This window comes from Chrysemys picta, chromosome 14, assembly GCF_011386835.1.
Source record: "Chrysemys picta bellii isolate R12L10 chromosome 14, ASM1138683v2, whole genome shotgun sequence".
NCBI lineage: Eukaryota > Metazoa > Chordata > Testudines > Emydidae > Chrysemys > Chrysemys picta.
This window is the reverse complement of record NC_088804.1, coordinates 31,549,917-31,565,834: the sequence shown is the minus strand read 5'-3', so window position 1 is coordinate 31,565,834 and position 15,918 is coordinate 31,549,917. Positions and strand designations below refer to the sequence as shown.

Below are 15,918 nucleotides of genomic sequence, written 5' to 3'. Positions count from 1 at the left end.
AGGTAGATCATGAATGACTGATTATAGGGTAATATCCAGTGAGTGCACAGAGACAGGGGACTTCACCTTAGGAACTTCAGAATGCAGAGACCTCAGAAGAACCTGAACCTCAGGATCCTGGAAAGGCATAAGTGGTGGAAACTTAAAGATGGCAATAATCAATCAATCAATAAATATTTTAAAAAACAACCTTCAAGCAAGGAATAATAAACAGACTTCCTAACTACACACAAGGATGTGTAGAGAACAGCTGTTACAAACTAAACTCAACTTTTGCTGGAGATGGTACATGAAACTCTAGGAGCGATTAAACCAGAGCTCAAAAGAATAAGAAGCAAGATTTGGTGGTGGACTCCTCAAGGAAAAAACAAAGAAGAAATAAGGAGTGGATGTGCTGAAGTCATTGGGAAGAAAAGAAAGCATTTTACAAGTCTGTTCAATGATATTCTTAAGAAAGAGAAAATGCCAGATGAAAGAAAGAAAAGCTTTGTGGTTCCTATTTTTAAGCAGAAAGGAGTTATTACACTGTGCACTAATTATTGCCCAGTTAAGCTGATGTCACATCCTAGAGTATGATGGAAATATGAGACAAGATTATTGTAAAGTGCCTGATTCTTGCCAGGAAGGAGCACAACTGATGCCATTTTTGCACTCTGAATCCTCATGGAGGAGTTCAGAGAACAAACAGCAACTGGGCTTGGTCTTCGGACCTGGAGAAGAGGTATGGTCATGTATAATGGTCAAGGCAGCTAATTTGACAGAGTTTGTGATGGAGAAGTGTGTCAGAAGGACATATCAGGGATATGTATGATGGAAGTCAACTACCGTAGTCAAAACTAAATGGGCTACAGTAGAGAATCTCCAGTAAGTGTTGGCCTGCATCAGGAGCATCATCAAGCCCCTATTAATTTGTGGTTGTCATAATTGAAGATATACAAAGGAAGTAGCCTTGGAAATGCTGTTTGCTGGCAACTTAGTGATATGTGTTGTAGACTTAGAGACCCTGCAAGCCAACTTTGAACAGTGGCCATGTAGTTTTGAGCAGGCTGGACTTAAAGTGAACATTTGGTAATACTGAGGCTATGATAACGAAGGGAGAAAAATTCACATAAAGGATATCACAGGTATAGAGCTTAGAAGAGTGAAAGAATTGAAATACCTACAATCAATGGTTGCTGACAATTGTGCCCTCCTGAGTGTTGCCCAGAATCATAGAAATGGCAGGAGCTGACCCCAGTTTTTCATGACAAAAAGTTGTTAATATAGTTAACAGACAGAGTATATAGAACTGTAATTCAACCCATCCTATGTATGGAACAGACTTGGCCAGCCACAAGAAAAGAAATCAGGATGCTTTCCACCATGGACATAAAGATGTTGAGATGATCAACAGTGATAGGAAACAAAATGAAGTTGTAAAGGGGCCTAATAAGAGTTGCTCCAAATTGAAGACAAGTTGAAGGAGGCCCATATACTGGTATGGGCATATACAGTGAAGACCTAAGAGCTATACCAGCAGGATGGCTCTTGCAATGATCGTGGCTGAAAGATGACAAAACAGGATACCCAATGCTTGGAATATGGACTGGATATCAGCAGACCTCAGAGAGATCACTCTGAATGAGAACCTGGCATACAATCATGAGTTTTGGAAGAAGGCTATAGAAGTCACCAACCCTGAATACAGAAGTGGCAAGGAAGAAAGACAGGAGATTTAGGTCGTGCATATTGAATTGTTTTGATGACAGTATCGTGTTTAGTAATAAACTGTACTCAAGAAAATTAAACTGTTCAAAGCAGTGCTCCAGAACTGCAGGTTTGGAAAGAGCAAAATGTGACATGTCATAGAACTCAAAGGGACCTTGAGAGGTCTTCTAGTTCAGTCCCCTGCACTCATGGCAGGACTCAGTATTATCTAGGCCATCCCTGACAGGTGTTTGTCCAACCTGCTCTTAAAAATCTCCAATGATGGAAATTCCACAACCTCCCCGGGGAATTTAGTCCAGTGCTTACCACCCTGACAGTTAGGAAGTTTTTCCTAATGTCCAACCTAAACCGCCCTTGCTGCAATTTGCTTCCTAGTCTAATTTTCAGAGGCTAAGGAGAATAATTTTTCTCTTTCCTCCTTGTAACAACCTTTTATGTACTTGAAAACTGTTATCATGTCCCCCCCGCAATCTTCTGTTCTCCAGACTAAACAAACCCAATTTTTTCAATCTTCCCTCATAGATCATTTTTGTTGCTCTTCTCTAGACTTTCTCCAAATCTTTCCTGAAATGTGGCACCCAGAACTGGACACAATACTCCAGTTGAGGCCTAATCAGCACAAAGTAGAACAGGAGAATTACTTCTTGTGTCTTGCTTACAACACTTTTGCTAATACATCCCAGAATGATGTTTGCTTTTTTTGAAACAGTGTTACACTGTTGATTCATATTTAGATTGAGATCTACTATGACCCCCAGGTCCCTTTCTGCAGTACTCCTTCCTAGGCAGTCATTTCCCACTGATAATGGCACAGAATTTAAAAGTGAAAGGCTGCGTGCTGGGGCATCTGCCCCACACTGGCCCATAAGGGGTTAATAGAGCCCTAGGGAGGCTGTGCAGGATGCATCCAATTAGAGAGGGGCCGCAATGAGCAGCCAATCACAGTCAGGCTTGCCCATATAAGAAGGGCTGTGGAGCAGAGCAGTTTAGTTGCTCCCAGGAGCTCAAGGAGGGAGGAGTAGCTGCCTTGAAGAAAGCTAGAACCTTAGACAGATCGGTGCTTAGCAGGAGCAGGGGAACAAGAGCGACTCCCGGCTGATTGCTGGGGCACTGAAGCAAGGGTGAAGAAGGTGCTGGGGCTGCAGGGAAGTGGCCCAGGGAAGTAGAATGAGAGGTTAGAGGGGATGCAGCATGTGCCTGCTATTTACAGAGTCCCTGGTCTGGGACCCGGAGGAGTGGATAGTATCGGGTTTCTCCCCTCCCCCTCCCACACCCTATCCCCACTTGGCACTGAGGAAGTGGCTGAACAGTGGCCGGAGGTAGGATCAGAGGCTAAAATAGGGAAAGAACAAGTTAGAAATTTGAAGACACCTAACTTGTCTAAGTAGTCACCAGGACCTGATGAAATACATCCTAGAATACTCAAGGAGCTGATTTAGGAGATATCTGAGCCATTAGTGATTATCTTCTAAAAGTCATGGAAGATGGGAGAGATTCCAGAGGACCAAAAAAGTGTATAGTGCCAATCTATAAAAAGGAAATAAAGACAACCTGAGGAATTACTGACCAGTCAGCTTAATTTCAGTACCTGGAAAGATAATGGAGCAAATAATTGAGCCAATAATTAAGCAATTAGTTTTCAAACACCCAGAAGATAATAAGGTGATAAGTAAGAGTCAGCAAGGATTTGTCAAGAATAAATCATGTCAAACCAACCTAATAGCTTTCTTTGACAGGCTAACAAGCCTAGTGGATGGGAGGAAGCAGTAAATGTGGTACATCTTGACTTTAGTAAGGCTTTTGATACTGTCTTGTATGACTTTCTCATAAACTAGGGAACAAACCTTAATGGAGCTTCTATATGGTGGGTGCATTACTGGTTGGAAAACCATTCCCAGAGAGTACTTATCAGTGGTTCACCATCAAGCATGAAGGGCATATCAAGTGAGGTCCTTGAATGATCAGGGTCCGGTTCTGTTCAACATCTTCTTCAGTGATTTAGATAATGTCATCGAAAGTACACTTATAAAGTTTGGGGACAATACCAAGCTTAGAGGGATTGCAAGAGCTTTGGAGGATTGAATTAAAATTCAAAATGATCTGGACAAACTGGAGAAACGGTCTGAAGTAAATAGGATGAAATTCAATCAGATTCATTGCATTTCATTCCGTAAAATTCATCAAATGGGAGCGAAGAAGTAACAAGGGTATTGGCAATGTTCAGGACCATCTTTACTTTTTAAAGAAATGATTATTAAGAAGAAATTATGACAGAGATAAAGGGATAGAAGAGAAAATCAGGAAATAGTATGGTATTACAGAGTAGGTGTCAGAGCTTGCCGTTAAAAGACAGACGTATAAAATCAACAACTGTATTACAAGATGGTCTCTCAAATTCATTTCCCCCCTTGTATAAGATCTTCTGGTAACTTTGATAATTCTGTGTCCTTTAGAGAACTTTATTACGTAAAGGCAATGTAATTATTGGTATACAAGACAGTGTCTTATTTTTTCCTCTTTTCAATTTACCTCAAACTTTTGTAAATTTATTGATCTTGTCACTGAAATATTAATGCAAGGAGGTTCCAGAGGGAAACAAACAATCTTCTTTTCACAAGTTGTAGTTGGTGTTCTGAGACAACTCCATGGACTAAGCAAACAGTGAGAATCAGAATTATTTTTGAAAATATTTGCCTAGAGCACATGCTCCCCACCAATTTAGTATATAATTGAAATCTGAAGTTACAGAATTACAGGGCTAGATCCTCAGTTGTTGGTAAATTAGTGTAGCTCCATTGAAGTCAGAGCTACAAACTGATGGGAACAGCCCTAAATTATTGTTCTGGTTCTTCATCATATTTGATTTGGGATCTTATTCTTTTAAGCACAACAAACAGATCAGGTTATCTGCCACACTGATCCAAATTTAAGCTACTTCATTAAATATGCTGTTCATGGTGTTTAATTAAAAATGTTCCATCTTTGAATACAATAAGGAAAATGAACCTCACTGTGGAGAGTGAACATTAGTCAGCTTTACTGAATGAACGAACAAACAAACGTGGGAAGAAAACATCAGGCATTTGGAGAAATGGATTAATGAATAAAATGACAGTGGTGAACAGCACCTTTCACTCTGTTATCTGCTGGAGATCTGCTCAGCTCAGTGATGATCAAAGTTGTTACAATCCAGCTGTTCAGGGTCTTAGGTGAAATCAGTTGATGGTGATTTCTAATACAATTAAAGATGACTAATTCTCTCCCCCTCCCCCCCCCCACACACACCATTTGTCGTTCCTTCATGAAGAGTCCAAGGATTCATTGGGTATGGAGAATGAAATGGCTTCTAACCCCTAACGTTGGCTTCTTTATTTCAGGGTTGACCTGCTTTAATAAAGCTATTTGGCATATTTTATTCTGTCTCTGCCCATATTGTATATCATATCAAACCGAATTCTTCATCATCTTTTTCATATTCTTCACAATTCTTGCCTAGCTTTCATCTTGAATCTTGTTTCCCCACAACAGTTTATCACATTCCCACCCTTCACTTCACCACCACCACCAGTCTCATCACCTCATGGGTTTTCTTCTCCCACTCCTATTGTCATGTTTTCTTCCATGGTGCTCCCAAGGCATGGATCCTATCCCATAATCCAGTTTCAGACTCCACCCTTTCCTCATTCAAATTCTTCTTAAGCAAACTTCTTCTGTGATACTTGTAAATGGTAACCCACAACAGTCAAATCCTCCCCTAGCCCCCCCCCCCCCAAAAAAAAAAGAAAAGAAAAAGAAAAGCAAGGAACTGGGAGGGAAAAAACTCAGACCCAGAACCCATGTTCACTGGGTCTCCTGGCAAATCCCATTGTATTATACAATAAGCTCCTCAATGCAGATAATGCCTTTTTGTACGTCTTGAAAACTGAGAGACTGTCATGCTTAACACAGAAGAGGCCGGATCCTCAGCTAGTGTAAGTTGATCTACTTCCATTAAAGCCCATAGAGCTATGCTGATTTACACCAGCTGAAAATCTTCCCTCAAAAAAAAAAAAAAAAAAACAAAATCCTCCCCAATAGAGAAAATTAGGAAAAATTCTTAAATCGATCTTGTTACAGTATGCACAGGCAGTCCAGAATGCCAGTTGCTACACTGTAATATTGTACCTTGCCATATGTTCAGGTAGATTCCCTTGGAGAATTCCATCTCTCTTATATGGACAGAAAAATGAGAACAATATACTGTTGAAAAGGTCACCAAGATATACAAACATTGCAGATGGCATAGGTGAATGCACTGAAAAAAGCAAATTGAAAGATTATTATTGTAGGAACGTCAGTCTTTAATTGGCAGTGTTAATTGCACGCCAGCTTTATTAATATTAAAAGGGTTACTGAAATTACATCTTACATCCCACTTGCAACTGATCCTTACCCTAGAGCCTCACCCTTCACTGACATTCCACACTGAATCCCCATTCAGTGTGTGTTACGGATAACTAAGAGTCCAGCAGTCACAGAACTGCACTCATCTGTCTTATGTCCTACACAGGAAAAGGTCCTTCTCTCTTCCCCCCATCCCTTTCACCCACAGAATTACTCCACAGGGAGCTATCTTGGAATTTTAAACTACATTTCCAGAGCTGTAACAAACATTGCTTGACTCACATATGTCTAAAGATCCCCAACTACTAGTGGTATATGTTAAAGAAACTGAGGAAAAGTTCCAGTACTGCATTCCCAATATCCTCAGTAACTCCAGTCTTTATCAGCTGACATAAGTTTTTAGGATTACATTCCACCAAACTCAGGACAGGAAGAAATATATACAGAAGGTTGTTTAGATATCATGAGTGAAGTACAAGATAAGTGGAGGCACTACGATAGGTAGCTGGTTATAGAGCTCAGCTTGGCAAACCAAGCTGAGTATGTCCAGTTTTAGCATCAGATTCTTGTGTTTGTCAAGAAGTGTTTAGTCTTGATAAGAAGTAAAACTGGCTGTTTCCTGTGAAATGACAAGCACTAGTCACCATTAAAAAGAGTCAACATATCCTAACAGCCACTGAGATAGAACAATCTTTCTTCATAATTAGAATAGGAAAGAATTGTGGTATTTCAGACAGCACTGCCCTGGAAACCAAACTAACTATAAAAATGTAAAGAATCAAGGCCAATCGATTAAACATGAGACTTTGTCACTTAACAAAACATAAGCTTGATTGCCTCTGGCTCTGTGCGGGTGCATGAGTGAGGGGAGTGGGCACAGGGACATCCTCCCCTCCCTTCAACATTATCATCAGGTGGGTACGATCTGGGCCTTACATTACCTTGATATCAAGACTCCTTCACGCTAATGTCAACCATATTACCATTGCTCCCAAAGTGGGTAGGAAAGGGATCAGCAGCAGGATCCAGACTACTTTGCACCAGCCAGGAGAATGTGGTCCAGTCGCAAGGAATCTTCTGAATTCACTGGAGCTACTGGAAGCACTATCCTGCCAAGAGCTCCCACAAGATAGTCTGAGTTATGACTTTCTTCCACTCGGGATAGAACAATGAAGAGTTCAACACATTAACACACTGTATGGAATTAAACGGTCATCCCATAGTCACAAATGGGAAAAAAAAAACCACCTTGGACTAAAAACACAACCGTACACCTCTACCTAGATAGAACGCTGTCCTCGGGAGCCAAAAAAAATCTTATTGCATTATAGGTGAAACCGCGTTATATTGAACTTGCTTTGATCCACCGGAGTGCGCAGCCCCGCCCCCCTGGAGCACTGCTTTACCGCGTTATATCTGAATTCGTGTTATATCGGGTCACATATCAAGGTAGAGGTGTATCATATATTATTAGGCCAGCCAGAGAGGCTGGAGAAGGGATGATCTGCGCCAAGGATGTGCAATAGGTTTGGAGAAAGTGACAACAACAGAGTCATTATGACTTCACAGCAGTTTCTTTAGAAACGCTGTTGATCAAAAGGTGCTAAATTCCCACTTGCTGGAGTCGTTTTGTTCATGCTAAATACCTAAAGTCTCAGAGCAAAATGAAGACCATACATACGCATAAACATGCGCCTGATCATATTATAAACCAAAAAGCCTAACCTCAAGAATGCATGCCCAGATAACCATAAGAATCAGGCTATCAAAAGACAAAAGGTAAAAATAAGCATGTCTTCTTCTGTGGAGCCTGCTATATTCCTGAAGCCTAAGTACCAGAAGTCCGTATGGATTTGAAAGGTAGGAGTATTACCTTTTTTATTTATTTAGAGCAAATTCCAGCTCTCAAATCCGTTTTGTTGGATATTCTATTTTCCTAAAAGACATGCACACAAACACGGAATATTAAAATCAAAATCCACTTTGTAGATCTGAGATCATAATTTCACCCTCTCAAAGTATCTGGTGGGGAATGCTTGTTAAAATTTTAGCGACAGAGGTGAATATTTTTTAGCCTAAAATACTTGCTTTAGCAGAGATAGAGAGAAAGAGAATTACAAAAATATCAAATAAAAGGAAACCAATAGGAAAGAGTTCTTCTTAACCACTAGATCTAGTCTGGCTTAGTACCGCTGTGGCCCTTCAGATAGGACACAGTGGTTTAAACGAAGGGTCATGGTCATTGCATTAAAAGGTATAGGCTTACAAAAAATAAAAAGGAAAAACTTTTATGTTAAAAAATGGCTCTTCAAAGCCTTCCTGAAGATCTAAGGGACTCAGAAGAGAAAAGGCGCTCTCTCGCTGTCACTTATTTTTTTTCTCTTTCTTTCCTTTTTTCTCTTTTATTAAGGAGGAGGAGTTACAGCCAGGATCAGACTTTGTATTCCTTACTGTAACTATACCTCTATTAGCTTTCATAAAAGCCTTCTCATGGAGTACCGCTGTTCATTTAGAGCCCTAACTAGAGGTTTACTAGAGATTCTAATTGTGACAAAGTGCACCAAGCTCAGGAGATCACTGCGGTTCCCTGACTAAACCAGAGATGAAGAGCAAATCTGCAAAGAATTTTTAAAATAGGAAGAAAATCACCTTTTGTGCAAGTCAGAAGAGCTGCTGAAGTCAGGACACCATTCAGAATTAGATCTCTTGCATTATGAACCTATTGAGAACATAGTCGTGTGCATTGGATGGAGGTTCAGTCAGGGTGACAGAGGAAGAAAGATGAGGAGCATGGATAAAATTGAACAAATTATTTTAAGCCTCCTTTTTCCTTGAGGTTCAGAGAGACAAGAATCAGAGCCACAAAACCAAACCTGACCCCCGGAGGTGCGGGTGCGGGGGGAAGAGATTAATGATCCAGCTAGTTTCTGGGAAACCAGTGTATAGTGCCTTCCAGACTGGTCAATTGCATGCCAGCTGTACCATATGTGCTGCACATTCCACAAGTACAACATGCCCCATATAATCCTGCTTTAACTTCAATGAGGTTGTTAGATAATGTAATTAGGAAAAGAAACTGTTTCCAAGTCTTAGCAGAGAAGCAATACATTCAGATCAGTGAGTTCAGAGGAGAAATTGTTTAAGCACTCCTAGCAGCTGCTTTCAGACCAAGAAAAGCATGACAAACTTCCGAAGCAATCACATGAATTATTGAAGCAACCACTTGAATTTCCTACACAAAATGTTTCTTCTGGTCTCACAATTTTACCATATTTCTCGCCAAAGAGCATTATTCCTCCAACTTCAAGGATCCCACACCTGCACCATCAGCCATTTAGTTGCTACCTTAATAAGATCTTCCTCCCTATTTTCTGCCATCCAATATCCCTGAACAAAAGATCACTAACTTTTTCAAAGAAAAGATTGCCAGTGTCTGTGCCGAGTTCCTTGCTGCATTCTAGAGAGCCCCCATGCCCCAGTGAAGGCACCAGGGACAGGGACACCGCAGGAAGGCAAAAGGTCTCTGAATGAAGAACCCTGGCATCCTACTGATGCTCCAGGATTTGGAGGGGGGAAAGCCCTGTGCAGAAGGGCAGAGGGTTGTGGAAAGGGCAGGATGGGCAAATCCTTCTCATCCTTTAAATGGAATAAGGAAAGACACGTTTTTGTGAGGAAAAGCTCTCAGAGATTTCCTCCTCTTCTCCTGCCAATTCCCCAGTTTTCCCACTGAACAGGCAACCAGGTCCTATGTCAAATGAGTCACATCATCTACTGATACAGCACTTGATTTGATGTACCATTTCTGGTGCAAAAAAATATGCTTTGTTTTCCAACTAGACGGCACCAAAAAGATTTCTGGAGGTGATTACTCACAGATGCTTGGATTGCAGATAGAGGGGAACACATGAGAGACAAAGTATGTCTATTAGCTCTAATCTCCACCTCATCCCACCCCTTCTTTAATCAGTTAAAAAGATGTATCTTTAACACATCCCCTTCTTCCTTGTGGGAGTGATCTTGAGTACAATGTGAATTGAGGGAATCGCCTAAGGCCACCTAGTCATTGGATATGTTCTAGTTCAACTGCCTTTACAGATGACATTAGAAACACAAGAGGAACTGCATTCATGATTAGAGATCAAAAGAAAACTGACAGCTTATGGTATGCCAGAAAGTCTCCTCAATAAGACTATTGGTTTTGTTTGCTTGTTTTTAAAAGAAGTTTGACAACACTAGGACCAGCATACAAGTCACATGGAGCAACCCACAGAGGACCACTAATCAAATGAAAAAGGAGGGATACAAAGAAATGAAATATTAAACTAGGGAAAATATCTATTGTCATGAGAACAAAAACAACAAGGAGTCTGGTGGCACCTTAAAGACTAACAGATTTATTTGGGCATAAGCTTTCGTGAGTAAAAACCTCACGAAAGCTTATGCCCAAATAAATCTGTTAGTCTTTAAGGTGCCACCAGACTCCTTGTTGTTTTTGTAGATACAGACTAACACGGCTACCCCCTGATACTATTGTCATGAGAAAAATCAAAAACTAAATCTCAACTCTAGAGCTATAGAGGTAAGATGGGTGAAGTAATATCTTTTCTGGACCAACTTCTCTGTTGGTGAGAGAGACAAGCTTTACAGTTTACACAGAATTCTTCTTCAGGTTTGCATCCTATTGCCTAATATCCTGGGATTGACAGAGCTGCAACACTGCATACAACCCTAGAGCTAGTCAAAGAAGTTTTGATGGAACCATATTCCATGTGAATATGCAATTCCATCAGCACAGAAATGCTTCATGAATCAGGTTCAATTCACCAGACTTTTTAAAAAAAAAAAAATGACATTGTTGAAAAGGGACATTTTCAGAACAATGTTTTTATTTCTCTTATGAAACATCTTTACTTGAAATTTTGTTTATTTAGTATTATAACATAATACAAAATAAAAAGATTAAAAATCAAACCAAAACATTTCTGTCAAAACAAAACATTTTGAATGACCTGAAACAAATTATCTTGGGAATTTTCTTTCACACAAAATTTCAATTTTTTTGGATGGTGCTCCAATTCAGAATGAAAACACACTTCGAAATCTTCCATGAAATGGAACTTCCATCCTGCGCGCAGCTCTGCACAACTCACTATTAAACATATTAAACCTCTGGAAGAGAGAGGCAGCTGGATTTCGCATCACCCTACACCATGTGAATTCATTGGGCAAAGTGGGAGTAAAATGCTACTACGTGGTAGTATTTTATATCCACTTTGCACTCTACATGCTCATTTAATGACACAAGATGCAAGGCAATGGAGGATTAAGCCCAGGATGTTCTCCTCAGCCAATTACCTCTTAACACAAATTATTTTAAGTTTAGGAAATAACTTCTGTTACACACATAATACCAGTCTATGCTGCGGATTTTGGGCCAGAGTCTAATTCCTTGGTTCCTGCCAAGGATCTCCTTACTTCATGAGTAATAAATATTACTCCAATAAAGCAGCAAAGGAAAAATAAAGATAGGTTGAGTCTTTCGCTTGAAAAACTTCCTTGCCTTTCTACAAAAATTAATACTTCAGTTTGTGTGCATTTGAAAACGGACACATCAAAGTGTAATCCCAGGAGTAAGAGGCACTGCCCATCCCTCCCCCGTCACAAACCAAAGGCCAAATAAATGTTGGCGAACAGAAATGTGATGAGTTATGGTATTTTCTTTGCTGCAGTAGCCAGAAGGGGGAAAATTCCCCTAGAAAGCTTAAGCAGCAAACATAAAACAGGTCTGGAAATTCTTATTCGTTGATGCCCCAGGGCAGATACTTTTAACACCTATTTTTGAAATGTACCTGCCCTATGAGGCTCCAAAGTCATTAAATACTGGACTGTTTTCAGATATAGAATCTCCGACTCAGTTGCTGCAGTGAAGTTTACTAGTGTTTCTCTGATCAGGGTAAATCTCAGACCGAAAGAGGGTCTCTAGAAAAGTATTTATTGAAATATTTAATTTCCTGGGATTTTATACAGCAGGGACCCTGAACTGGGTTTTAACTCTAAAATGATTCCTCATTTTAAAGCCGTCTGAACTGCTGATTCCACATAAGGAGCTGTCTAAATTCTATCCACTCTAAAAACGGTTACACAAGTTTAATGCACTGATTTAAAGATAGTTTTCCTTCAATAAATTTGGCATTCAGTGTATGAATTTCTCATTCATGGTACGTATGCAGTCTGGAATATTATTATTCCCTAATGGTCTGAAGATGTTCTCCTAGATGTAATTGTTAGTTCTTAGGGAAACAGTCATAAGATTACCTTACCCCCTACTTACTGCTATTCCAGCCCCCATCAGGAGGGGATCCTTCATTTGATGTTTACTAATTGTTTTTATTTCAAGCACATTCAATTCTTAGAACCTCAGAGGCTTTGCTGCCTCACTTAAAATGTGCAGGTTTACAGTAAAATGCCAGGCGTATTGAGATGAATCAAACCCACCTGAGCATGAATGAAATGTAGTGAGAAAGTCCCTTCTGGCATCATTTCTGGGATTTGTAATTTGTGAAACTGAGGTGATGCAAAGGAACAGCATGAAAAAGCCATTTCCTTCCCCTTTGTCCAGTCTAAATGCAAATCTGAACTTTCTTGGCAGTTCATTTGCATATTAATGCATGTACTATTCCACTCCAGAGATCACTTTAGATCTTCTAAATTAAGTTGGGTGGGTAGGCTGAGGGAAAGGGGTCATTTTTTTACACCACTCTGACACTGCATTACTAGGCACTGCACAGAAAGACAGACAGACAGAGAGGGGCATTATTTTAATAGCCTGACCACCATTCCCATTTGCCACCTAGTTCAGTGAGGTGGTAGGGGAGGGAGGGAACAGATGACCAGAAGCAGGGGAATGTTTCATGTTGCTCTGACAAAGACAAAAACATGATGAAGTTAAAAAAGGGTAAGAGAGCACTCTGGGCTAATTAGCATTTCCTCCTGGTAGTTTGGGAAATGTCAGCCACCAGTTGGTGGCAAAATAAAGATGTAATGTGAGTGATAATGAATTAAATTGTGGCTATTTGCATTGGAATGCTAAGATAATGATCTGAAATTACTATTGTAAATATTCCCCTTGACAGTCCAAAATTGGACGTAAAGCTAATAGCACTTTGGATGAACTTTAAGCCATGAAATCACTTTTAATGCTTTACACACTTCTTGGCTATGACAATAGGTTTCAGAAAGTTAATTTACCTCTGTTTTGTTCAAGCTGTTTGGTAATTGATGCATATATCATGGAGGTTTTAATGAACAACTACAGGGACTATTTAGTTTATTTACCAAGTATAACTGAACCACCTGATTATTATTTCTAATTCGAACAGACAAATGGAATTGAGCACAATGATTGATGTTGTAGGAGGAAGAGGAGTTCAGCTACATGCAACAGAGGGCAAATATTTCCAGAAACTTTGAATATTTCAGGTACCTTATCTTGCATTAGCGGTGGTTTTTATTAGCATTCAGATTCACTTAGGGAGAATTTGCGTTCCTATGTCTACAGGGTAGAAGTCCGGTCATATAAAGGTTAACCAGCAACACACAGAATCAGCAAATATCTTCACAGCATCTGTTGTATGAATAGCTCTCTAGTAACAGTCCATTATGATAGTGCATTTAAAATAAGGATTCCCCCTCCCCCACAGAATGTGGCTGCAAATTCCATTATTATACCTATTTCTAAAATAAGAAATGCTTCATTTAAAAATAGATGATGAAAAAGCTATAGCTATTGCCTAGAACTGAGGCATACATCTGAAAAGCACTTTTACTTTAATATGGTTAAAAATAATAGTGAAGATTTTATTTTAAAAAATCATGAGTGATTCTGGGTGCCCAGCTTGAGATACCTTTAAGAGGCCTTCTTTTCAGACAGAGGGATCTCAAGTTTGCCTCCCTTTTTGGGTGCCCATCTGAAAATGTGGGACTGTATGAAACTTTGTGGGGTGATTGAGATCCAGAATAGGAAACCTACATTTATCTGGATTTGGTAGAATCAATACTCAGAAAATGTCAATTTCTGCTTCTGGAGCTCTGCAGCGGAAATTACCCCAACTCAAGCCAACTCTCTTCCAGTACCCCTTACCACTCCAGTACCACCTCTATTCTCCACTGGTCTGAGGGGAGTAGCCCCACAGGACCCTGGCAACATGCTCTTCAGGACCATATATGTTTTGTATGTGTGTGTAAAAATACACACACACACACACACACACACACACACACACACACACACGTTAGCAGCTACAGAAAATTAAATGCCAAAAACAAAACAAGAGTAAATACAAAGCAATGGCTTGAAAAGTTAAATATCACAAGAAATCAGGATACACAAAATATATAGCACGAGAATCAGTGTTAACTGATTGCAAGTTCTCTAGGGCAGTGGTCATCTCTTTTATGCTGTTTGTACAGTACTCCGCATATCGGGGAACTGGTCTGTGACTGGGTGTAAAGGACCCAAGCCAAACGATTAAAACAATTATGTCCTCTTTAAGAAAGTACCTTGGAAGGAGTGGTCTTAATAAAATTCATAAGGCCCTTACCTCAGGGCCCTCATTCAGGACTCCTAAACTTACAGTGAGCAAAGTCCCTGAGCCCAGTCAGTCTAGTCTCCTGGAGCCTGAGAGCAAAACCACAGCCCCATGGCTTCAAGCCAGGTATTCAGCTTCCTCTTCCTGTTTATATAGCCCAGCCCCCAGCCTGGCACAGGGCAATCTTCATTGCTCTCAGACTTGCTTCAACTGTAAACTACAGACTGTTCCTTAAAGGAGTACTACACCCCACCATAGTGGGACTTCTGGATGCTACAGCAATAATGACGGTCATAGCACAAAACACATACAATGAGTAATATATAACTAAGCAGCAGTGCTGTCATTGTGTTTCTGACAGAGAACCCTACTGCAGGAGCAGTTGTGAGGCAGCTGCCATTTAGTGTTCCAGCACAGGTACAAAATGTTACTGAGTCACTGCATATTCTCTAAGACTTAACATGCTTTCTTTCTGTATTATTTTCTTGAAATATATATTTTTTCCATCTAGATTACCTATCTGGAGCTTTATCATAAGTGTTCTGTTTTGTGCAGCTCCGCCTGTTTGGTTTGTCACTGAAGACAGGGTATCACAGATTTCCACACATGCCTTGCTCCTGCAGTTGCAAGGGTAATACATGAAAGCTGTACTACATCTGACAGCTCTGTCTGAAGGAGGAGAGTGGGAGCTGGGGGATGTCTGGAAGGTGCTGAGCAGCTGGGTGCCGTGGCAGGCAATAGGGTGCCTGGGGCATCCTCTCAAGTTACCAAGGCCCAAATGTGGGCTGCAACACATGACAGAGACCCCCAGTGAAGAGCATCAAGTTTATGGCATGAATAACATTTAAGTCAGGTGGGATTCTTTTCCTTTGGTGTAAATTGTTCTTGGGATAACGTTCATGTCAGGATTCTCTATTTCTGCTGTAAATAATTTTTAATGATAGAAGGGAAAAGACATCACTTTCTGTGGACAGTACGTAACTTCGGGATGAAAGTGAGTGACAACCCTTGAAATGAGGTACTCCAGGGGTGTATACATTGGCTGGGGGATAGAGGAGTGGGTCCTTTCTGAGGGTACATTCAACTATGGGGTCCTTTACAGACTCACCACCAGAGTGCTCCCTCATGGGGAGACCCATCATTGTGGCACTTCCCCCCACCCCTCTCAGTTTCCCCTCAATAATCTTCATCTTACTCCCCAGATAGAGGTGACTCGGCCCTCTGGCCAAGCCACTTCCCC

The 15,918-nt window shown here is 40.5% G+C and overlaps 1 long non-coding RNA gene across 2 annotated transcripts in view; it reads right to left on the bottom strand.

The window, feature by feature from the left end:
• LOC135975574 (uncharacterized) overlaps positions 1 to 14,817 on the bottom strand; it is an 86,604-nt gene extending 71,787 nt beyond the window's left edge. For both annotated transcript variants that reach the window (XR_010592491.1, XR_010592490.1), the window contains exon 1: positions 14,691 to 14,817. This is a non-coding gene — a long non-coding RNA (uncharacterized LOC135975574). The remainder of the gene's footprint in view (positions 1 to 14,690) is intronic.
• Between the last annotated feature and the right edge of the window lie 1,101 nt (positions 14,818 to 15,918).